The 24475-nt window shown below is 36.4% G+C and overlaps 1 protein-coding gene and 1 long non-coding RNA gene across 2 annotated transcripts in view; one reads left to right on the top strand and one right to left on the bottom strand.

The window, feature by feature from the left end:
• Window positions 1-24200, bottom strand: part of LOC139134307 (ATP-binding cassette sub-family C member 8-like) — a 48648-nt gene extending 24448 nt beyond the window's left edge. Inside the window, exons 1-2 of the mRNA XM_070701196.1 lie at window positions 23390-24200; window positions 22536-22773 (exon numbers count right to left, since the gene is read on the bottom strand). The gene's annotated coding sequence lies outside the window, so the exon portion shown is untranslated. The remainder of the gene's footprint in view (window positions 1-22535; window positions 22774-23389) is intronic.
• LOC139135328 (uncharacterized) lies at window positions 10673-15118 on the top strand. The gene is made up of 4 exons (XR_011552971.1): window positions 10673-10772; window positions 12765-12926; window positions 14526-14584; window positions 14922-15118. It is a non-coding gene; the product is annotated as an uncharacterized lncRNA (long non-coding RNA).
• Window positions 24201-24475: the final 275 nt, after the last annotated feature.

Here is a 24475-nt window from a genome sequence, read left to right as displayed (position 1 = left end):
TTGAGAGGACCCTTGGTGTGACTATTGATGATGTGGTTTCTTGGAATAAGCATATTAACAATATGTGCACCAGACTGAGTCAGAGAATAGGTCTACTAAGACTCTTACATAAACTACTTCCTTTTCACCTTAGAAAAATTCTGTATTATGGTTTAATTCAATCAACTCTTGACTATTGTAGTGTGGTTTGGGGAAGTACCAGTAAGAACAACATGGACAGGGTGTATAAAATGCAGAAAAGAGCATTGAGGATTCTACTTAACGCAGATTTTGATACGCCTAGTAATGATCTTTTCAAAGCCGCTGATGTTCTTTCCGTTAAGCAACGTATTTTCTATTTCACTTGTCTCTTATTCTTTAAATATTTGAGAACTCTGTTCCGACGTACATTGCAGACATGTTTATGCATTTAATGAATGTTCATGATTATCCAACACGCGCAGCAATGTTACCGTTCCCGTAACCTCCTTCTTCCTCGAACGGAATCAGGTCAGAGAACTTTTGTAATGCGTGCATCCAGAATGTAGAATTCCCTCCCAGAAAACCTTCGCTGTAGCCCCAGTTTCAGTATCTTTACAATACAATTGAAACTTTTCATAAAAGATAACTTGTCTTACAATTTTTTATCAATACGGTCACTTTGTTTATTTCTTAATTACTTTAACTACTCATGTGTTTATTTCGCTGTACTTTATTTGTATTTTTTTATGTATTTAGTGTTTTTAGGACCCCATGGAAGATTACGGCCCTGTTTGGAATTTTTACCAAAAAGGTGTCTGTAAATGGGTTATCGTTTAATGTGAATAAATAAAAATATAAGTAAATATAAAAACATTCATATAGTCTATCTTTGACTTCTTCTACCTAAAAAATTCACGTTGTGACCCCTAATTTTTTAGCCTTATTGTCTTTCAAATATCCCTATAATTTATTCTGAAAGTTTCAGCAAAAGTTTAAATCTGAAAATGGTAAAAATAGTCAACGGTTTAAAACGTGCCAATTTTCAGCATTGAAAAAGACACAAAATGATGATATAATGCAAAAAAAATATTGACTTTGGTAAAAGTGATTCGTTCATGATGGGTTCATTCTATAATGACCTGAAAACATGACAGCACAACCAAAACAATTATATTTAAAGTCGTTCTGAAAGCGCATTGAAATTTGAGATGTGCAGTGATGTCTCGAGTACACAATTCAAGGGCTGTTAGCGATCCATGGCATTCACTTGCTTTTCCGGCAGCAATATCGACATCACAACCCATAGCTGTGACAGAGATATCCATTTCACGACAACAGGTAGATCTGAAATTATTGTGAATTGAGGATAAAACAAAATTACGTTCCTTATGATTATTTGCTTGTACCTCTCTCAGACACTTGTACACACTCGCCTATTTAGAATCATGAACGGCTAAGCTCTCATACGCAGCATCTGATAATATTATGCGACGGTAGGTCTAATCATTCGACACTCAGGGCATTGCTAGCCAGGGTTTCCCCTACTGCCTCCATGTTTCCAGGTAAAGCGATTGCTGATAGTGTCACAGCAATTCAAGATAGCAGTACATTGCCAGGATTCATCAAGTTACCAAGCTGAAATATGACATTGACTGGCATTTACTCATATTTTGATAAATAAACGTCAAGTCAACACACAGGGATCGCTATCACCAATATGAAATTCCCGCTCTTTCGACCGAATTTCACTTCCGAAGTTTGTAAAACTAAGGAAACAAAACTGTTTGGTGTGTCGAATTTATTTTCGTTGATAATATCATGGATAAAAATGCCAATACTCACCAATTTTCTCGGAGTGCACCGGCGGCTGCTTCCGGATTGCGGCAAGCGGGTCTATTGTTTACGTTGGACTGCGTGTTGCAGCTATGGTTACGTAATGTCATTAACCTTTGACCCCATAGTGACAGAAACCTTTGGATTATTTGCTTTTTATGTCTTCACTTACAAACGTCAAGGAATCCCACGAGCAGTTCCAATGACGGTAAATATTTTTATAATTGTAGTAGAAGCAGTGCTTACTTGTTTGTGTATCTAAACACTTCCTAATGTCAAATATTATCCAAGGCGACAGACTTTCAGTAAATACATACAAGAAGTCTAACCATTATTTGTAGTATTTACAGCTACTTCAAGCTTACAAGGAAATGTGTCATCGTATTTTGTTTAGTTTGGACTTTGAAATTGTTCAAATTATTTTTTTTTGGTGTGTGTTAAATGTCATATTCCATTTTTTCGAAAGTAAACTGTTAGCAATAAACCGATGATGAAGATAATAACAAAGAAATTAATGTATGAATTCGTCACCCTTACATCCGGAGTATATGTTTTCGTATGAAACCGTGTTACGAAGTTCCTACTTGTGTTGTTGTTGTTATTGTGTTGTTTGTAAATTTGAAAATATGTTTTTTGGGTTTATTTTTTGTCAATGGTATAAAAAACGAACTTGTTGATAAATGATTAAGACAGGCTTTAGCAAAAATCAAAATAAGAAAGTAGCAATATTTCATCACTTTTCATGACAGCATAACATAAAAAATAACTGTTTGCCCGCAAGTTTTAAAAGTGATTCACAAAACATTAGTCATGTTACGTAACATGATGTATATGTCACTACGGGATCTCGCACAAGGGTTACCATTTTTAATTTATAAAATTGGAAGTTTTTAATGCTGAATTTTGCTCAGATTTCACTTCTCCGGCATTAGAGCGCCCTCTATGGCAGAGAAGGGTCAAAGGTCAATATAAGGTTACGGACGTCCTGAGGGGACCTTACTCATGACAAATATATATACTGATACCGTCACTTTTTGTTAGTTAAAAATCTACAATATAGTGAATATGTTGCATTTTCACAGAATTTTCAACCTTTTAAAGGGGAAATCGTAAGGAAATATTAGGTCCTCACCACATCACGTGACATGGCCTGTAACATCAAAATGGGTCCGTTTAAACAAAAATTAAAATTCATTCCTTCTTAGTTAAACTTTGCCCTATCATATGTGATATGTTTCGTCTTAATTGAAAATTTGACCTTGGCCACCTTTGGCAGGTTTTTACGGACAGTGCCTCTTAAATCTAGATAAAGTGCGGCTTGGACAATAATATCATAGTTGTTCGGTTTCTTTGTTTTCGTTGTCTGTGGTTAACGCAGCTTTCAATCCCAAAACATGTTATCACACTTGTACCAGCCTGTGCTAAAAGAGGATCTTTACATATCATCAAGTGAAATCTTAAATTGTAATGATTTCCTCCATACTAATCAACACATTTACAGTAGTCAATTTCACGTCAAACAAGTTTAAAAATTACTGTAAATATATTCTTTCAGTACGTAACATTCAGTTATGAAAGGAAAGAAAAGTGGTCGTGTTAATATTCTATTTGGTCATCAAAATATGCACAGAGACTTATAGGTTTGATACCTTTCTAACAAAATATTTGAACCTATTTATCATTCTCATCTGATGCTTGTAGGTAAGACATTTGATCATAATCTTTCGATACAGCCCATGAAGGTGCGTCTTTTGGAACCTGCCTTTCTGACATATAATTGTCAGGTTTTGATATAGTTGCCATTGATGCTCGGCGCTTAGGAGATATATTTTCAAAAAAAATGCTATCGAGTGCTATTTTGTGTGTTGTCAACTTTTTTGACCGCCATTTCAGTTTCCTGACTCTTCGGGGAAGAGCGCCGAATCCACTTTAGGGCATTGATGGAATTGCGTATTTGTCGTCGTCTTCAGAACTCTGATACTCTGGCTGAAGAATGGCGCTGATTTTTTTCTTCTGTTTTTCGTTCCAGTCGGTCATCCCTAGGTCTTCAGTTCTGCACTTTAGTTTCTGAACAACAATAAAGGTATTTTTTATTTTAAGCCATGATCGCCAGGTGTGCTGAGTGTGTTCCAACTAAATTCGGTCATTAAGTTCGTTCTTATGAAAGAAATCATATTGTTCTAATATACATCCTCTGACATTAGAGATTTACAAATTAAGATAGTCAAGATTGTTCGCACATATACAACAGAGTTGTAGACTATCATGTGAGAAGACTTACCCTTTTGATTCGTTCATGACGACACATTTTTCCCTGTGTCGAGCTTCAGTTCCTTTTCTCTGCCTTGTCATTTGATCGCTGCGTGTTCGCCAGTAAGTGTAGCAGCCTCTGTTGTTTGAATAAGATAAACATACTTTTGTGATCAATGGGAACTAGATACTTGTAAAGGAAATGGTAATTGACAAATTCTTCTGAACAGTCAGGTTAATTTTTGTTGATCGCTGAATGGATTGATAAAATCCTAGCTAGTCTGGAGGACTCAGTCAGCCTACCTTCAATTTCTTGAGCACTCCACGCTTTCTCTTCATAGATTGAGCGTATTTCTCCCATGAGTTTCTTCATAACAGCGCGATTTTCTGGTTCGTTGAAACTGAAAGCGGAGAATAATGATAAGTTAATATCAATGAGTTTTCATGAAATTGAAAGCGGAGAATAATAATAAGTTAATATGAAAGAGTTTTCGTGCAATAATAAGTGGATGTTTCATTATTTTTTCATTAGTTATTTGACAGGAAGTGTGGGTCATTTACCTTTTCTCAACGAAGCCCGTAAAGTCTTCGTGTGATAATAATTCCTTTTTCTTCACTGCTCTCTGCAAAACAAATTTAGAACGAAACAGGCTGAACCATTTTCAAACAAAACAACAACGAAACGTCACTCATTTTTCATCACAAAGAAACAAATTCGTTTCAAAAATACAAACGAATAGTACAACGGATTTTCATTTAGGTCGCACTAAAATTTTCATACAGGACAATAATGAACAGTCACTATCGCTCCGTTTGCCAATTTGGCTTACGGTAAGGCCTGATGTTAGAGAACATGAACAAAAGCTGGTGGGCGTGATTTGAGAAGACAACGTGCCTCATTGAAATGCACACACATCGACCAATTGCGGTTTGATAAAATTTGTAGGCTACGCCCTCGCCATCCCATACGCAGTCCGACGTAATACAGATTCAAATTTGGTGTCCGTTAAATAAGTACAGCATTTTGGACTTGTTGTGGCTCTTGCTGATGACTTACTACACGTTTTAAAGGTAAGATTGTTAAATTATTTATCTTAAACACGCGATTGGAACTAATTTGTGATAATTGAGGAATGTCGGTTTAATCAGCTAATGTAAGCTAATCTGCTTTTCTTTAAAAATGTACACTTGTTTTTATGAGTAATTTGTAATCAGCTATTGGGCACTTTTGAGAAATTTGAAAAATATGAAGATCCAATTATCCCGAAATAGTTCCAATCGTGTTCTTATTATAGATTCAATAGTACGGTTTCTGAAACGTAAAGGCATACTCCCATATCCCATTTCCCTTTCTCTCTCTCTCTCTCTCTCTCTCTCTCTCTCTCTCTCTCTCTCTCTCTCATTATCAATATTTGTTATGTAAATCTTGCAATAACACGAAACACCTGCTAAGGCAAAGTTACCGTCTTTGACAATTTCCATGAGTATTATTTTACCAGCAAATTGCACTTTTGTTAGAACCGCGAAACGTGTTCAGGCCCGGCTTATAGAACGAAGTAGATTACTGTTTTACAATGACATGTTTCCAGCTTTCCAGTATCCATCAGATGACCGCTGTCACAAATAGCACAGTTCGCCATATGTCTCATGCCAGTTTCTCTACATTCCTTCTTGATATTAACCTTACTCTAAGGGGAAAGGTCATGGTGGCCATCATCAGTCAACGTGTGTCTCACACTTGTGCTCAGTGATAACAAGTTGACCCGTTTGTATATGTGAACAAATACTTGTACAGTGGAGCAGAAATTGGCGGGAAAGGATTGCCTTACCGCACATTCACAGCTAACGTGGATGTTATGTTTGCGTCTCCGGGATTTGCCGCTCGGAATTTTTGCCATCAACTGCTTTTTCTCCGCTTCAACTGCTTCAGTCTTTTGTTTTCATCATGTACAGCAATCGGGATCATATGTCTTTGCCAATGTTCGCGTTTTCTGCAATAAGAGGAAGTTCAAAATTGTATTTGGACATCCATTTTGTATTTTGTCTGATAGATAAGCAACAAAAGCCAATCAAAAGTCTGACGATTGCGAAGACCGCGATTTCATAGAAAACAGACATTAGCATAGCCTTCAAATTAGACAGGAAAGTTTACGTGTCAATTTAAATTGTCAGACTTACCTGATGATATTGAACTGTTATCAGAAGTATCGACAGGATTGTTCCAGAACTTTGTACTGAACGAGTATCAGTCATTAAGGTCTCGTCGCTACTGAACTAAAAGAGGCAACCTCGGTCCCGACTGCGTGTTTATCATTTGTAGAATTCGACATTTCTGTGAATCGCACTAATGTAGGGTTCAGAATTTCTCAACTTGTGTGACTTGCAAGGAGCTTATTAAGATGAAAGAACACACAAAGTCGCTGTTTTTCCTATAATGTTGTTCCTAAGCCGAGAGCTATCGATATCTAGTTCTGAAGTCGTATTTCCCTCCACTTTCTGAGTAGGTCATAGCACATCCAATCAGTGGGCTGAGAATGGAATAGGCTGCATGTAACTTTCCCGCCAATTTTAACTGGGTTAATCCAAACAGTTTCCTGGGAGGGGCTAGCTGTTAGTTGCACTCAAAATTCAGAGATAACAATTTGAAGCTTTCATCACTGTACATGCTGTGTACTTTGCGTGATTACCAAAATTATACTTTCTATCAATTTTGATATGCCATTTCATTGAGCTACAGTCCCTAGTCGAATGATACCGTTATTTGATCCATGGTATTATCTGCGTTATGCAATTATAATATTGAAATGTTCTGAGTGTTGAGCCAAAATGAGACAGCTAGAATTCCGACCTTGACTATATCTACAGATGCAGCTGATATAGTTCTTATACACACGTGTCCTCTTAAATACAGGGAGCTTTAGTGAATGATGCCAATCTGCTTGTTAAACCAGGCTTACTCATTGGCTTACTCATGGCTTCCGATATTGACTTCGATTTACAAAAACAAAAAGTGAAACTGTGCCGAATCCGTGGAGCTAATTTATGTGATATGCCGGCCAGTTGCAAACTGTGAGGATTTCTAAGCCACAGTGCAACATATTGGTGTTCGATGTGCCTTAACAAATTCCAAGCGGTACGGAGGTTTCAACAATAAAATAAATTACAGCGGTTTTGAAATTGCATCATGGCCAAAACGAACGCACAAGACGCACATGCAAATGTAATGAAATTAAAAAAGTGCATATGCGTCTTGTGCGTTCATTTTGGCCATGATGCAATTTCAAAACCGTAGTTATTTTTTATTGTTCAAACCTCCGTACCGCGTGGAATTTGTTTAGGCACATTGAACACCAATATGTTGCAATGTTAAGATACTGGCTGATTTTTAACACCTTCCTATAAATTCAACTGAAATTGTTGCCACGGTGCTAGCGCTGACATTGACGAATATGTACGGGAAAGAGCAATTTGAGGGTGTTGGATCCTATGTTTCAGATTCTGCATCATTTCCATTGGCACTTACAACCAATTTCTGTCAACTACGAGTTATCAAAACACATTGAAGCGGCTCTGACCCCGATTCTCTATCAAAGGCAATAACATTTAGAGACCAACGTAAAAGTTCTCCATACCTTGAAATACAATGTGTCAGGTTTTTAAATTTCCATATGGTTGTGTTATTTTTTCAAGTGATCTGAGTAGGAATCTCGACTTCACTTTTTCAACAGAAAAAATAATCTGCTTTGTATCGTGACCTATTTCGCAGGCAGGCATGAAGGAGTGAAAAGGTCGCTTGGTGTCGACTTTATACGATTAATGGCTTTATTGCCCCACTACTGACAGTACAATTGTAAACTTTTGTAAAGTTTGCGATAAACTTAAAATGTCAGCATACATGAGATATACGACAAAACTCAGATGTAAATCATCTATGCATTTTGTGCCATTTCCTAACATATAAGAAAGTCTAATAAGAATTATATTGAAATTTCTACATACAGGAAACACAATCCATTTGTTTACATTCCAAGTTATGACCTCAAGGACACCATCCATCATGTCGTCAGGCACAAGACAAGAGGCACTGGCGAATGTTCGCAGTTCACACTCATTTGCAAACTATGCTAGACTTCGAACACACGAAGATGGTTCTTAAGTAGTTTGTGATATAATTGGTGATATAATTATCTCGTGTGTTCCATGCAACTTTGATGGTAACGACGGTCATTACAGAAACTAAATGGAAAATCGACATTAATCATGGTGCATGGCTGAACCTTCACATTTCACGTGCAAGTTTGTGGTGATGAGTGAGTGTCGAAATAGCAGGGAAGGCGAGGCTGGTGGTTGTAGCGAAGTATCGGATCCACGAAGGTACCGAACTGCTACAAAACTACGGAACAGATCAATCAAACGCACCGGTATGGTTGAAATGTGCTGAAGATCCATAAATAGATTCTGCACATGAGAACTACATTTTTCTTGATTTATAAATACGTGCACACGAAGCTAGTTCAACAGAGACATTTAGTATATTGTTCTATCAGCACTTCAACAAGTCTTCTTGAAGAGTTCGGTCATGACGCATGCGTGAAGTAATGTTACTCGAGCAGACCATTCAGAACAATGCAACAACAACAAAAACAAATGAGGGCTACCTGCTCGAAAAAGAAATGACTTTGGAGTGAATCCATAAAAATGACTACTGAACTTCCTCGTAGTAAAACAGATTTCACTCTTTATGTGCTGATATTGCGATTTCTTTCTCAACAAGATCCTGCGTTCGAAACGGAACAAGAACTGTAAGAACCATGAACTCATCCATTCGAATTATCTTTCACGGAAACTGTTCTTCACTGTATTCTTTTGGTCAAACAACATGATTTATTTCAATTACTCCCCTCTGACGGCGCTATCGGTCCTTTAAAGTGAATACCGCACGTTTTAGTAATAGTTTTTATCCACGTGCTGTCCAAATACTTTCAGATCGCAATTTTTAATTTGCAATTGCATTTTTATTACCTGTATCTATAAGATTTTATATTATGTTTTACTCATGGCTCCTTCGAATTACTTTTTTGGTTTTATAGTCAGTTTTTAAAGTGATTTTAGTTACATGTAATATATATTGTTGTTTTGTTTGTGTGACGACAGCACAACAATTTCCTAATGTACATGCATGTGTATAATGGCAATAAAGTTATCTATCTATCTATCAATCTATCTATCAATCAATTATCTATCTATCTATATCTATCTATCTATCTATCTATCTATCTATCTATCTATCTATCTGAAGTGAAATATTAATGTCATAGGTCATTCAAACCGATTGTGAAAAAATCCTACGGTCGTATACTCATAAATCAACAGAAGATTACACTATAGTATCAAGAATAACATTATAACTGTGTATTAATGGCGCAAATACTACGATCTGATTGGTCGAGACGGGAAATATCCATGCTATATTCGCAATATAACACATTTGGAAAATGCAAGAGCTCTTAGCTAGAGAAATCCCCTTTTTGACGTTTCATTCCAAATTTCAATTATATTAGACATAACACTAATAAACTACACCAGCAGCGAGTATACCACTCAATTTTGACCAGTTCACTATCGGCGGCTCGTGCACATATGTACATTTCGTGATGAATTGGCCAAACCTCTCGTGGTATCCCGTCACTGCGTCTTATTTATTTCTCAAACATTGAATGGATGTGTACAGAAGAACACTGCTCTTATGTAGACTTTTAAACCACTTTAGTATGTGGTCCGCATAGTCTGTCTTCTTTGATTTTACGAGACATTTCTTGTTACATGTATAATGATCGTTAAACTTTTTCAGATAGTTTAGGATAGTTTCTAACATTTTTTCATTACGGAGTTTGTTTGCATGTTCGAAAAAACAGTAATGCCATCGGAAGTTTACAGCTAGATTCATTTTTTATGCATTCATTTAGTTCTTCCCTTCTTTTCTTTTTCTCTAAATAAACAATGGGTTTCTCTCGTTTCATTAGACGATGGCATTGTGATCTGAACTTCTCAAAAATATCATAAACTGATTAAATTAGTTTTGAACAATACACCCTTCAAACAAAATCCAAACCGAGAATTAGTACAAATTATCATGCATACACATGGTTTCCATGGTTTCAAGCCATAGAGTACAATAAGTGTGACTTGGCGCACCCTACATGCAGACAAAGATAACGTATCAGATAAAGAGTTTCGTGACAGGTTTTCACGTTCGTGTTTTAATTATCAAAGGCGCCGTATTGAATTGGCCGGAAGCATTGCATTGCTCTGTGAGTTTACTTTTTGAAATTTGATTTTAACACGCGTTTGCCCAACCAAACTTAATTTATGTATGCTATCAACCAGACTCTATGTGAAGTGTTTTGCTTTGACTATCTTGTTACGGTAGAAGGGGCCAGACCAGTGCTCATAGAGTCACTCTTGGGACAAATGCTTAACTGCAGTGCACGATTGAATTTCCTCCGGAGAACTGAATTGTTTATTTTAATTTCAACCACGGTCATAGAGGGACCTTGGTTCAACTCTCAGTCTGTTCAGGAAGGGATGGAGGGAAAACATATGTTCAACGCATGCGTTGAGGGAACGCGCGAAATTCCAAGAATAGCAACGGCGTGTCAGGACGTTCCTACTCTTTGTCTGTTCACTTTGGAAAAGTCAAACAACGGGAAGATTGCCTGAAAAAGGAGGTAAGTCTGTTAAAAGGTTTTGGTAGCGACGAATACTGTAAAGTTTAAAATGACAATCACACGCCTACTTTGAATCAAATACTATTGTTGCTTTGTGTTTTAAAATTATCTTTAACCAAGGAACGCCCTTACTTTATGTCGACATATTGTTTAGCTCGAGTGTACCCATTTAATTTTTGCTAGAATTGGTTAAAAGGCACGCAAATGAAGATGACGCCCCATCGCAAACTTTCTTAGCTTTACGCTGCTTTAAGTTTGTACCATGTTTTGCATTTCAATTGGTCTCTAATCGTTGCATTTCAAACAATTTAAACGTGAACGATGCGCATCGTGCATCATGTTACACTAGACATCAGCTATTTATTTAAAATCTGAGTCGAATCCGAGCATGCTGGAAACATGTCCATAAATTTGAAGAGAAAAATAGATATATAGTAAACGTTGATAAAGTTTTGTCACAGGTCATGAAAGCGCAGCGCTGGATTTCCCGCGCTTATTGCCCTACGCAGATCACATGCAAATTACAGAATGAGTGATCACTCAACGTCAACCTAACTTGCGGCCGATATAGCTCGGCGATCCGCGCAATGAATGGAAACGATGTACAGCATTTAACATCTAGCAAAGATTCCTGAAATAGTATATTTATCAATTATGACAAATGAAATATATCGTATATGCAAATTCATGCTAATGTCAACAGCACATCAAATTTAAGAGCCGTCAGACCAATACAAAGAAATTTAGCTACAAAATTTGCATATGCAAATTCCGTAATCATTTTAAGCAACTGAATAAGGCAATCCCTAGCAACTACCACTTTGATTGCTATTAAACAATTTCAGAGAAGAATTTCACATAAAGCAAGTACATTGTGTAGTATAAATATTTCAGCACAGCAAAAGGAGCAAAAGGACATTTCCAATGGGAATGCTCAGTTTCATTTTTGAACAGATTTGTTTTTTCTGACGACACAAAAACATTCTACAAGTTGCATTTGTTCTCATTTCGTAATGATTTGATTATACACGTCTGGGGGACTTACAAATGAAATTTCAAATAAAATTTGGTAAACAATATCAGATTCTACCTTCGGTAATTATGGATTAAATATCAGAGCTACCTGACTAATGCTATTGTTTCACATTTTCAAGCTCATTTGAACAATTTTGGACTAGTAAATGTTTTTCTCCTTAGTGTGCAGAAGTATAAATTTATACTGTCAATGCTCGCTATCATTTAGGTAAGGATACGAAAACCGTGAAGACATTTACAAACCAAAAAATGAAAGCTGTAATAGAAGCAGTTGCAGTAAGATACATATTTTCTGACTAACACTGGCAACGTTAGCTTTAGATTTCAATAATTTAAACCATATATGAAAATGTGTACAAATCTTGAGTAACATACCTATTAAATGTTAAAGCTACTCGGTGAAATTAAAGAAAAAAACTTTGAAAAAATGATGAAAAATTTACATATGCAAATGTATTATTAATTTGAAAGATAAGTAATGACAGAAAAATGAGTGGTTAAACGTAAAAATTCACTAATCATAGAAACTATGTCCTTAAAAATACCGCTGACCTTACAGGTCAGTCGTATTGACAAATACATGAAATGTCAATGAAATAAAAGTAAAAATTAATTGAAGAAATTCCTTACCTACTATTGGTTATACAAGCACCGTCTACAAATGTCCACCTTTATTGTAGATAATAATCAATACCTAAACAGGTCAACTTTGGTGCAGTGTCTTCAACTATGAGTCATAAGTCTATGACATATTATCAGATGAAGGCCTACCGCACAGATAGAAACTCAGCTACAGAGGATGGACGATGGACAATAGTGTAATCACTAATAATAGTGTAATAGTGTAATAGTGATACATAGCGGCCGCTGCCCTTTATTCTATGCATACTACGCGGCGGCCGCTATGTATCACTACACTCGTAACTGTGTGTAACCATTACGTTTACTGTTTTGTAGATAACACTGTAGATATGAAGAACCGACTTATTCGAGTGTTTGGATAGAACACACAAGTATGTGTGGAGACTGAAGTTCATTGGGAGAGCACTCTAGCTGGACATACCATGTATGCAGACAGATACCATAGTCTGTTTTATGGACATACAAGGATAAACAGTGGTATGTAGTGTCCCATGATAGAAGTCTGTTTTTGTGAAAGACAAGACTTACTTCAAGGTTATTCACTTCTAAGAAAATGCACGCCCTTCAACTTTTACACGACATGACGGTATATTAGATTTTTATTTGGCCGTCATTAGCCACGGACCCATGACCCTTGAAATCGGAGTGAAGACACTAAGAAATACATTTGAGTGTTTGATAGAATACACAACGGAAGTGTTAAAATTACTTATTGTCATGATGTACTGAATTTGATTAGGATGAAGATGATTAGTCCCGGCTTCCTTCATATATATATACAGCAGGCTAGGCAGTGATATGTTGAATTTTCTGTATAATTTGATTCTGGTACTCGTAATCATGACATGAAAGGCAATATGTTGTATGGTATCCATGACTCAGTGTTTTTATTTTATGTAAATATGTTTTCATCAAAACTTGCATATGACAAAGTAAAACTAGTATTCGATAGACGCTTCTGTCTGACACAAATGTCGTAGTGGCTGCTTTACAGAAAAACTGATCAGCATTCGTCTGCATTCATTGTATCATGTTTCGTCTACACGGAGTCAGCGGAGTGTTGAGTATTAACCGACACTAAACTGTTCAGATATCATCAACATGATATTACAGTATTTCGGCACCTCAGCTCTCGTCGTCGTAAACTTAAAGCCTCTTTACGGCAACAGCTTAAGGCTGCCCGTTATGATTTTTGCGTAGGTCAGCGGAGCGGAAATTATGGTCTGACTCGCGAGAATTCTCAGTTCCGTGTTCTCCCCAAACACTCAAATGAGTCGGTTCTTTTTATTTACGATGTTATTTACAAAACTTGTGTGCGAAGAACAAAAAAGTAAACGTAATGTATACGCGACTGTCCATCCTCCGTAGCTGTAAATTGTAAATTATATTTTTCTACATATGGGCCTGGAAAGTAACCCACGAAAAACACACAAATATCTTTCACAATCTCATGTAAAACCACGACACATCCATTACTAAGTAACAGGTGCCTTACAGGTCGTTTCGCGAAGCTGTTATAATGAATTAGGCAAAAAATGCTACACAGGCCACGCGAACTGGCGTCACATGTGTCACAAACTCGCGCGCCTGCCATGGTCCGCTCGCACGGGTTGTTATTTGACTACTATCTCCCACCTACCTTGGGGGGGGGGGGTACTACCATAGAAAGGCTGTACGGGTGTGTGTCAGCAAATCCCAAACAATGGGTCATATTTTGGAATATACATGGGTAACTGTTTTCAACTTAGGTGGCACACCCCGTATGAAAATATCAGGAGTATTCCTCTCGGGCCACCAATATCTGATTTCCGTGAGCATTTGGGCTGCTCGAACAAGAAATGGCAAGCGAAGATGAGGGGCTGTGCATTTGCCTGGGTTGTCTATTATTCCACTTTTATTTGATTGGCCCTGACCTACAGTCCTATGGCTGTACACAAAAAGAATCACCATGATTCCCCTTTTTCACGGGTAGCCCTCTATTTAAATGAAGGCATAATGAACAACATTCTGCTGTCAATGCAAGACGTGAAGCGACTGTTGCAAAGCTTCTGTAACCATGTAGCACTTTTCTTTCAGGTGTTGTTGCTAGTCACGATGATAAGCCCATGGATGTCACAGCTGCCTCTGCGGAAAAGGTCAGTAGGTCTACTACACTAAACACAGGGTATTTATAGTGCTGATGAATATCATATTCGCCATTGCTCGACAACAAATAACTAAAGAAATGATCTGTTCTATCGGGCTAACACTCAGTTGTATTATGTCTTTACTTAATCTACAAATATCACGTTTATGTTCTCAGTTTCATGTGTTGATGAGCAAGTCAACAATGGTCAACATATGAAATGGATTAATTTATACAACGCATTGTAAATCACAGGTGAAGACCTTACAGCTGTGCACATTTGCTTGTGTTGTGACAGTACGCCGATGAACCAAATACGATATTGAGTACAAAACTTTATCTTACAGGGAAGAAAATGGAAACCTCGAACAAAAGAATACACAAAGTTGAAACGTTGCAAGTTCAGAATGAAAAAAAGTAAAAAGAAGAGCCATGGCTTTAGCGCGACAGGATTCTACAAGGATTCTACAAGGATATCAACGAGTGAAACTGTACACCGGGACCAAACTGCCGTGTCACAAAGTTATGCTCTCATGGTGATAGAAAGAATACTAAAAAACAATTAGCAAATAAGTTGTCAGCTGGAGGATCACTTCTTACTAAACAGCTATCGGATGATATTATATCACGAAATATCTATCGGATATTTCACACATGACTAATGGCGTGCCGCATAGGTACGCTTTATCACTCGTTGAAAAAATGGAGGGACTTGAAGAAATGCTTATAATGTATCATTGGTCAATGAGAATATGTCCGATGGGGTCCCTTTGGATTTCTCCGATTTATCCAATGTAAAATACATATTTCATCACCCATTACTAGTCGGTGCAATGTTGGCTCTATTGAAAGTGCATCACACTTATCCCGAGATAGCAGAGTACATCGCAGTACATTTCAGCTGAAAGACCACGGCGTCAAGCGCATAGATCAGAATGTGCAAAGAAAATCATCAAAGTTAGAATTTTTGGAAAAATCTGTTACTTTCAAATATTGACCGCAAGTGTGTATTAGTGAGCATGGCGTGCAAAAAAACGCTTGACCTCTGTAAAAATTGATGTCAACAACAGTACTCTTGTGTTATCTCGGAAACAACGTCACGTATATTCTTTTTTAATTGAAGTCATCGTATACGTCTACAAATAAATGAACTTTATTCTGTAATCCTTGAGCTATCATTCCATATTTCATTGTCAATGATTTGCCTGCTTCTGGGCTGCAATCATTGATATATCATTCCATATTTTCATTGTCAATGATTTGCCTGTTTCTGGGCTGCAATCATTGACATATCATTCCACATTTTCATTGTCAATGATTTGCCTGTTTCTGGGCTGCAATCATTGACATATCATTCCACATTTTCATTGTCAATGATTTGCCTGTTTCTGGGCTGCAATCCTTGACATATCATTCCACATTTTCATTGTCAATGATTTGCCTGTTTCTGGGCTGCAATCCTTGACATATCATTCCATATTTTCATTGTCAATGATTTGCCTGTTTCTGGGCTGCAATCCTTGATTATCATTCCATATTTTCATTGTCAATGATTTGCCTGTTTCTGGGCTGCAATCATTGATAATCATTCCACATTTTCATTGTCAATGATTTGCCTGTTTCTGGGCTGCAATCCTTGACATATCATTCCACATTTTCATTGTCAATGATTTGCCTGTTTCTGGGCTGCAATCCTTGACATATCATTCCACATTTTCATTGTCAATGATTTGCCTGTTTCTGGGCTGCAATCATGACATATCATTCCATATTTTCATTGTCAATGATTTGCCTGTTTCTGGGCTGCAATCATTGACATATCATTCCATATTTTCATTGTCAATGATTTGCCTGTTTCTGGGCTGCAATCATTGACATATCATTCCATATTTTCATTGTCAATGATTTGCCTGTTTCTGGGCTGCAATCATTGACATATCATTCCATATTTTCATTGTCAATGATTTGCCTGTTTCTGGGCTGCAATCATTGACATATCATTCCATATTTTCATTGTCAATGATTTGCCTGTTTCTGGGCTGCAATCCTTGACATATCATTCCATATTTTCATTGTCAATGATTTGCCTGTTTCTGGGCTGCAATCCTTGACATATCATTCCATATTTTCATCGTCAATGATTTGCCTGTTTCTGGGCTGCAATCATTGACATATCATTCCATATTTTCATTGTCAATGATTTGCCTGTTTCATGGCTGCAATCATTGACATATCATTCCATATTTTCATTGTCAATGATTTGCCTGTTTCTGGGCTGCAATCCTTGACATATCATTCCATATTTTCATTGTCAATGATTTGCCTGTTTCTGGGCTGCAATCCTTGACATATCATTCCATATTTTCATTGTCAATGATTTGCCTGTTTCTGGGCTGCAATCATCTGACATATCATTCCATATTTTCATAGTCAATGATTTGCCTGATTCTGGGCTGCAATCCTTGACATATCATTCATATTTTCATTGTCAATGATTTGCCTGTTTCTGGGCTGCAATCATTGACATATCATTCCATATTTTATTGTCAATGATTTGCCTGTTTCTGGGCTGCAATCCTTGACATATCATTCCATATTTTCATTGTCAATGATTTGCCTGTTTCTGGGCTGCAATCCTTGACATATCATTCCATATTTTCATTGTCAATGATTTGCCTGTTTCTGGGCTGCAATCCTTGACATATCATTCCATATTTTCATTGTCAATGATTTGCCTGTTTCTGGGCTGCAATCCTTGACATATCATTCCATATTTTCATTGTCAATGATTTGCCTGTTTCTGGGCTGCAATCCTTGACATATCATTCCATATTTTCATTGTCAATGATTTGCCTGTTTCTGGGCTGCAATCCTTGACATATCATTCCATATTTTCATTGTCAATGATTTGCCTGTTTCTGGGCTGCAATCCTTGACATATCATTCCATATTTTCATTGTCAATGATTTGCCTGTTTCTGGGCTGCAATCCTTGACATATCATTCCATATTTTCATTGTCAATGATTTGCCTGTTTCTGGGCTGCAATCCTTGACATATCATTCCATATTTTCATTGTCAATGATTTGCCTGTTTTAGTAGTATTCCTCAACGAGTCATGATCACTCCTTCGATACGTCAATTTTCAATCGTAAAATGGATTCTGGGTTGTTATTATTGGTGAGATACCTGATATTTTCGCTGCATATAAGACGCTTTTTAGAATGAAGTAACTGGTAGCTTACTTTTATATATAGTCTTACAGTGTATACAGTGTATATACAGTGTATATAGTGTGATTGCGGTTTTCTAAGGATGACAGGTAGAATTTGTCTGCACAAATTGAGTTGTTTCGTTTTGATACTTCGCTGAAATGTGTGTACTTTTCCAGTAAGAATTTCAAAGATTAGTGGATGTCGAAACGTTTTACAACCTGCTTATTTTGTTTAATGTGTGATGTTATAAATGTAAAGTAATTGATGTGAATTTATAGGAAGATACTCCATCGTATGATTGAGTGTCACAATGAAGGGATTCCTTGAATATGAAGTCCGACCAAACTATTTAATAATATACACTGAGACATTTCCATGTTAGAGAAAAGTCTCAGGCTGTATACATGTTTCTGACTTCAAAGTTATCACTCAAAACTAACATAGGTCGTGTCGTTCTACCATCTCGCCCGTTGCTTCAATTTAATTACCAAAAACATTATCAAAAATTTATCAAACTAGTCTTCCAATAGGACTGGGCATATATGACGTAAAGGTTTAGTTCACGACTAAGCGTTCAATGAGTTCGATCTAGTTTCTGCCTTGTACTGAAAGAAAGATGAATATAGAAACTGCAATACCAGATACAAAAGAGACAGACCAAAGCCTTAAGAGCAAAAAAGATTTTTACCCAGTAATAGGACTACAACATGACTGAACGATCACAACAAACCAATTTATCGCCAGGTAAACTTTGAGGCAGGTCCTTACATGATTCAATGTGACCATTCCTTTGCCACACGATAATTTCAATGGCTGAAAACATGGGCATATATGAATTACAATCTTTCCTATAAAATAATTAATTAATATCGTCAGTGAAAGTGAGCGCTCACTTGCAGGTGCCACGCATATGATATACGGAAGAACGCTCAACGATAACTGAAAATTACAATATACTGCTGACGAGTGTTTGCCGTACAAGAGTTTTACTCTACAGCTTCCATCACACACGTGTTTTTCTCAACACTCCTGTTGATAACAATATATATTAGCTGTCCACTCGGGCTAGTAGCTACAACTTTTAATTTTTTCACTAATTTTGTTTGTGAATGTTAAGTACCGTAATATCTCTTTCAACTCTGGCGTTCTACTCACCAAAGCGTTTGGATGTACCATAGACCCTCGAGAAAAACGCAGTTTGAACATGAGAACTGCATTGTTTTTGTTGATAATTGAAGTGTAAACAATAATATAACGTATTTTACATCTAAAGACGCTATTTTGACAAGCTTAATCGTAAGTCTTTCAACATACTTAAGAAGAAATTGTAATTAAAATACAAAAACAAAAAAATGAAAAAAAAATAATCAAAAGCCTAAGCTACTTGCTGTCCCCTTTAATAATTGGTTTGAAAAGCACGATAATGGCACTAATTTTGCAAAAGATACTTCACTAATAAGTTATAAATTTTAATAAATCATAATGGCGGCTGGATATCTTTTCAAAGCACTTATTGAAATGTTAGTTGTTCCAGCTTTGCGGGAAAATGTTCAAATTACAACACTAGAGGCCGCCACAACTGATAGAAGGAATCGGCCAACTTAAACGAAAGTAAGGGAAAATACTAAGATAGGCGGCGGTAGTACGTAAAGGATTGGAGCCATGGCGTAATATCATATTTTCTCAAGTCGCTGTTTTCTGATTTATGTTACTACTACTATTATTATTATTATTATTATTATTATTATTATCATCATCATCGATGAAACGACATTTCTCTCTGTATACTTAATGATATCAACATAATAAAGTACGTTAAACAACCACACTTGTTATATTTTACCATAATTTGAGACACAAACAAGCTCCACACTGTACAGGAAAGAAATTGCTTATTCTATTCTTCGTGATTGTCAAATGTTATAAATAACTAAAAATTTATAACTTGTGATTTTATTGTGATGAAAACTGTAAGTAGAAAGCAGTGTCAATCGGTCTACACAAATCAACAGTTTTGTATCCCTGAATGAACATTTTAAGAATTTGGAAACAGTCATTAAATAGAATTATGTTACGAACTGTACAAAGGTAACTCATTCCTTTGGCTCGAAGTTGTACGGCTCCGCGAAAAACACTCGTATACGATGACGTATATATATATATTATATATATATATATATATATATATATATATATATATATATATATATATATATTATATATATAATAGAATAGAATAGAATTGATAACAAGTAGAAAACAGGACTTAGCAGGCGTTACTCAGAGTTTCACGCTACATGTGTACTCTGTAGCGATCATCAGTGTCTGTGTGGGTGTGTGTAGCTGTATGTGTGCATTTATGTGTGTGTAAAACCGTCATTTATATATTTACGTTTGTGACGGAAACTTGCTGCTATCTATGCTGGTTTAATCATGTAGTAACTTATTTGTACATCGATAGCGTGGCGCAGCTTCATATTCTATCCCTATTTCCTATCGATCCGGGCACGAAGAACAAAAATCATACTTACAAAGTTCAGCTCAGATATTTGTCCATTAATTAAGCAATTTAATTTTTATTTTTTGCAAAAATCGTGAAAGATTTTATATTGACAGAGAAACTGATAGCTCCCGTATAGGTCTACATTAAAAAGATCATATAAAATCTTGACAATGCAAACATGGATTACAAATTTATCACAAGTTTCGTCGAACTTTCATGACTATTTTTAGAAAACATTTATGGTGCCTTTATGATCACTTTCATGAGACATATACCGAAGTACGAAACGAAACGAACTTGGATATTGTTATAAATTACCGTTAAAATTACAAACTTTAGGGTCTGAAAAGGAGAGAAAACTTTCTATTGTTTTCATTTCCGAAAACTACACGCCAAAAAGTAGATTTTGTATACAAATGTGCGTGAAACATAAAGGTCGCATTTATCCTCAACCTAGGATTTAATTTTCCACTTATATGCTGCCATATAGAAGATCTTTTTGGTTTGTTTTCAGAAATAACATCTTAAAGTATCATTTATCGTTGTCAATTTTACTATTTAATGACATAGGAAAATGTGATACTTGATGTTGAAGGTATTTTCATTACCTTTAAGAGCGCTACAAAGTTGTGCATTTCAGACTGTTTATTTAAGCCGAAAAAATGTGCATAAAATTGTACTAAATGGGATTTCGTTATATGTTTGACGTAAATCGGACGAAAATTTGCATAAACGCACATATTACAATTTATGGATCATTTATGGGTCGACTTATACGGCATAAATTCTTTTTTTCACCCTGTGATGGTAGTTGAAGAATAGTTGTGTGTCAAAAGACGCTCAAAACAGTGAAACATTATACCTAAACAAGATCAGACCAGAAAGCATACAAGGAAGAGCACATGGAAATTTTTGAATTCTGGCATATGAGAATAATAAAATATTACAAACAAAGATGGGGTCACCATGCTTGATTTTCTAAATTTTCACATTCTTGTCATAAAATTATACAAAAGTAAAACTTTAACACTAAAGATGAAATGAAAAAATATATGACTAAATGAATTACAACCAAATTGCAATTATTACACTCAAAATTTCAGAGATGAATACAGTAATTTGATGGAATATTTCAGCCTTCCTGTATCGTCAATTTTGAGTGGCATCTAATTCATATGTCTTGTACTTTGAAAGACATTTTTGGTAGCTCACCGTGCTCAGTTTCAGACTCCACATTTGATTTTGCAAAAATCGCAATTTATCTCTAACATCTTATTATCCAGAACCACAATACTGATGGCAATGAAATTCCACTTTTGTCATTCTTAGTGAGAGCTCTTTCAATTTTGAGAAAGGCAAATTGATCGGTCACGTGGTTTTGCCGCCATATTGTATTTTGCATAACACATACGATTACTTTTGAAACAGACAGTCAATATAAGAAGATTTTCAAAATTCTTCTCTACAAGGACTTGACTGTTTTCAAGCTGAAATTTTGCACATAATAAAATCACTGCACGAACTGGAAACCATGTTAATCGCTTGGGCCCCGCCAACGCTGCTTGCAGCTTTAATTTATCATTGTCATTTCTCAGTGGCAAACAGAAAGCGTTTATTAAAATGAACTCATTTTTTATTACGCGGGCTTTCTTCTAAAATTTCGATCGTATCATATAATTATGAAAGTCCGTAAAAAGGTTAAAGAAAAATACCGTGCTCGACTTCGCAGAAAAGTGCATTTACAACAAAATTCGTCATACGAACTTGTTATGTCACAGTGAAACTGTTTTTAAAGAAAAAAAAAAACAAAACCAGACAAAAAACAAAAAGCAAAATCAAAACTAATCCGACATGGTGGCAAAATAGGATTGTATCTTGCCGATTTATGATCTTCTCTACCACAGACTGGACTGACATGATCTTCCAAAACACGATTGTAAATAATTTGGGATAATTGGATCTTTATACTTTTCAAAATCTCAAAAGTGTTAGGTGCCTTATAGCTGAATGTTGTGTATTAAAATTTACTCATGAAAACAAGTGTGTAATTTAAAAGAAAACCATATAAGGTTCCATTTGCAAGTATATTGACGTTACTTCACCATCCAATTATCCCAAATTAGTTCCAATCGTGTTCAAAGCAGACTTGGAATCAAACAAAATGTTTTTAGTTATCACAAAGCTAGTCACAAATGCTTAAAATGTCAAGTTTAGCATCGATTAAGGACAGAGTGATTCATTTACTTTCTCTGAGTCATATGCTTGCTGGAAACTTCTGTATACGTATCTGCATTCAAAATCCGATGGCAAGCACCCAAGATCATCCATCTCCAATGGGTCGCTTGTACCCGAGAACGAACAACCAATTAAGGGACGAAAACATCCCTTCGATAACAGATTACCGTAGTTGAAGGCGGTAGAACATCCTCTTGTTATTGACATCGGGAGGATAAGCTTTTTCGTTGTAACACCAACCTAAAATCTGTCAAATCACTATTATTTTCATCGTTAAACTCTCATTGTGTATTTCGGCAATAAAAACGTACTTGCACGGGCTGAAGATAACGGTCAGACCAATGAAGTGTTCCGATCATCTAATGAGTACATTTTCTACGTCATTCCAAATAAAGGTAAATCTATCTATTCTACAGTATTAATGAGGTTAATTTAAATGTCGAAAGAAATTTGTGTGTGTGACGACTCAGTAGTGACAGAAATACCAATTAATGATCAAAATCAGACATTGAATCGTTGGCAAATAACACTTTGCACACGAGCGCTATGTATGACTTGTCTTCCTAACTTCGACAGTCGCCCTAATACCAATCGATCGGAAATGTGGACTGAGGAAAAGTGTGACTGTGTCAGATCATTATCAAATTCAGCTCGACAAAAACATCAGTCATTCGCACATACGCCAGCAGTATACAAACAAAATACACACCAATGAGTAACTGCAGAAAGGTTATCAAGAATGCAACCTAGGTCAAGCTGATAACTGGAAGGTACACTTTGGATATATGACGGGTGAGTAAATACTTATGTTCGCAAATAAACGAGGTCGCATTTTGCTGCACAGACATATTTCAAAGGCCTACCTTTGTTCGTATTAAGTTAACTTCCAGACAGAGCATACATCCGTAGATAACGATGCATGTAAGGATAACCACTTGTCTCATTATGGTAATATCAAACCCAATTTCCTCTGTTTGTTTGATTAGTCTTACAACGTCGATAGCGACAGCAGTTGGCCAATACAGAAACAACAACCAGGTCAAGTGAGGTCGATTCCAATATTCAAGGTAGTTATAGTACACTAAACTTGTTAGTCCACAGAGCATTGCACACGACTGAGGTACATAGAGATGAGGTTGTGGTACGGAGTTCCTGGTCAGATCTGTTTAAAAACACCTTCACCAACGCCACAGAGTAACACTAAAATCAAGAGAGTTGACATATCCATTTTCTTTTGTGTCCCGGATATGGTATAAGCATTTTCGATGAACAGTTTTGCAGTGCTGTGAAACATCCGAGTATGATCAGGACCAAAGACAGAAGAAGGAGGAAGCACAGGTGTATTCCACAATACAAATATCGAGATAGCGTTGACTTTGGCGGCAGTGAGTTGAATTGTCGCACATTTTAACAAAGCATGTCTGTTCGGACGAGGCCATCGCACGCCAGTGCAGAAGCACAGCTGTAGTTCGATGGTTCAGTGTTGGTTCAGCGTTGACTTGTTCCCACGAAAGGAGGGGGCGGTGATTTGGTGAATGTCAAATCCGTCACTCTAAATAATACTTCACATTCCACTTTCAGATTCGTGACCCAAATCAAAGGTGACCTTTTTATGATGTGCAGTACCATAGCAACTGTATGAAGCATATTTAACTCTGGTGCTGATAACTGATTAATTTTTTCTGTGACGTAGTGCTATGTCATTATAATTCATGAGCTGTCATAACTATAGTCCAGAACAAAGTCGGCTTAAAATGCTGGTTTAGCATAGACGAAGGTCATTGGCTATGTCAGAAATCAGGATGACAACGGCTATGACATTCGGGCTGACTTTGATAATGAGTATCTACTTGGGAGAAATATTTATGTCGGTTATTGGTTGTTGTCAAACTTTGGTAAAGAGGTTGTACAAAAGTCTCACTATTTGCCTGCAATTTGAGTTTTGCAGA

This window comes from Ptychodera flava, chromosome 6 (assembly GCF_041260155.1).
Source record: "Ptychodera flava strain L36383 chromosome 6, AS_Pfla_20210202, whole genome shotgun sequence".
NCBI lineage: Eukaryota > Metazoa > Hemichordata > Enteropneusta > Ptychoderidae > Ptychodera > Ptychodera flava.
This window is presented reverse-complemented; position numbering and strand designations above follow the sequence as displayed.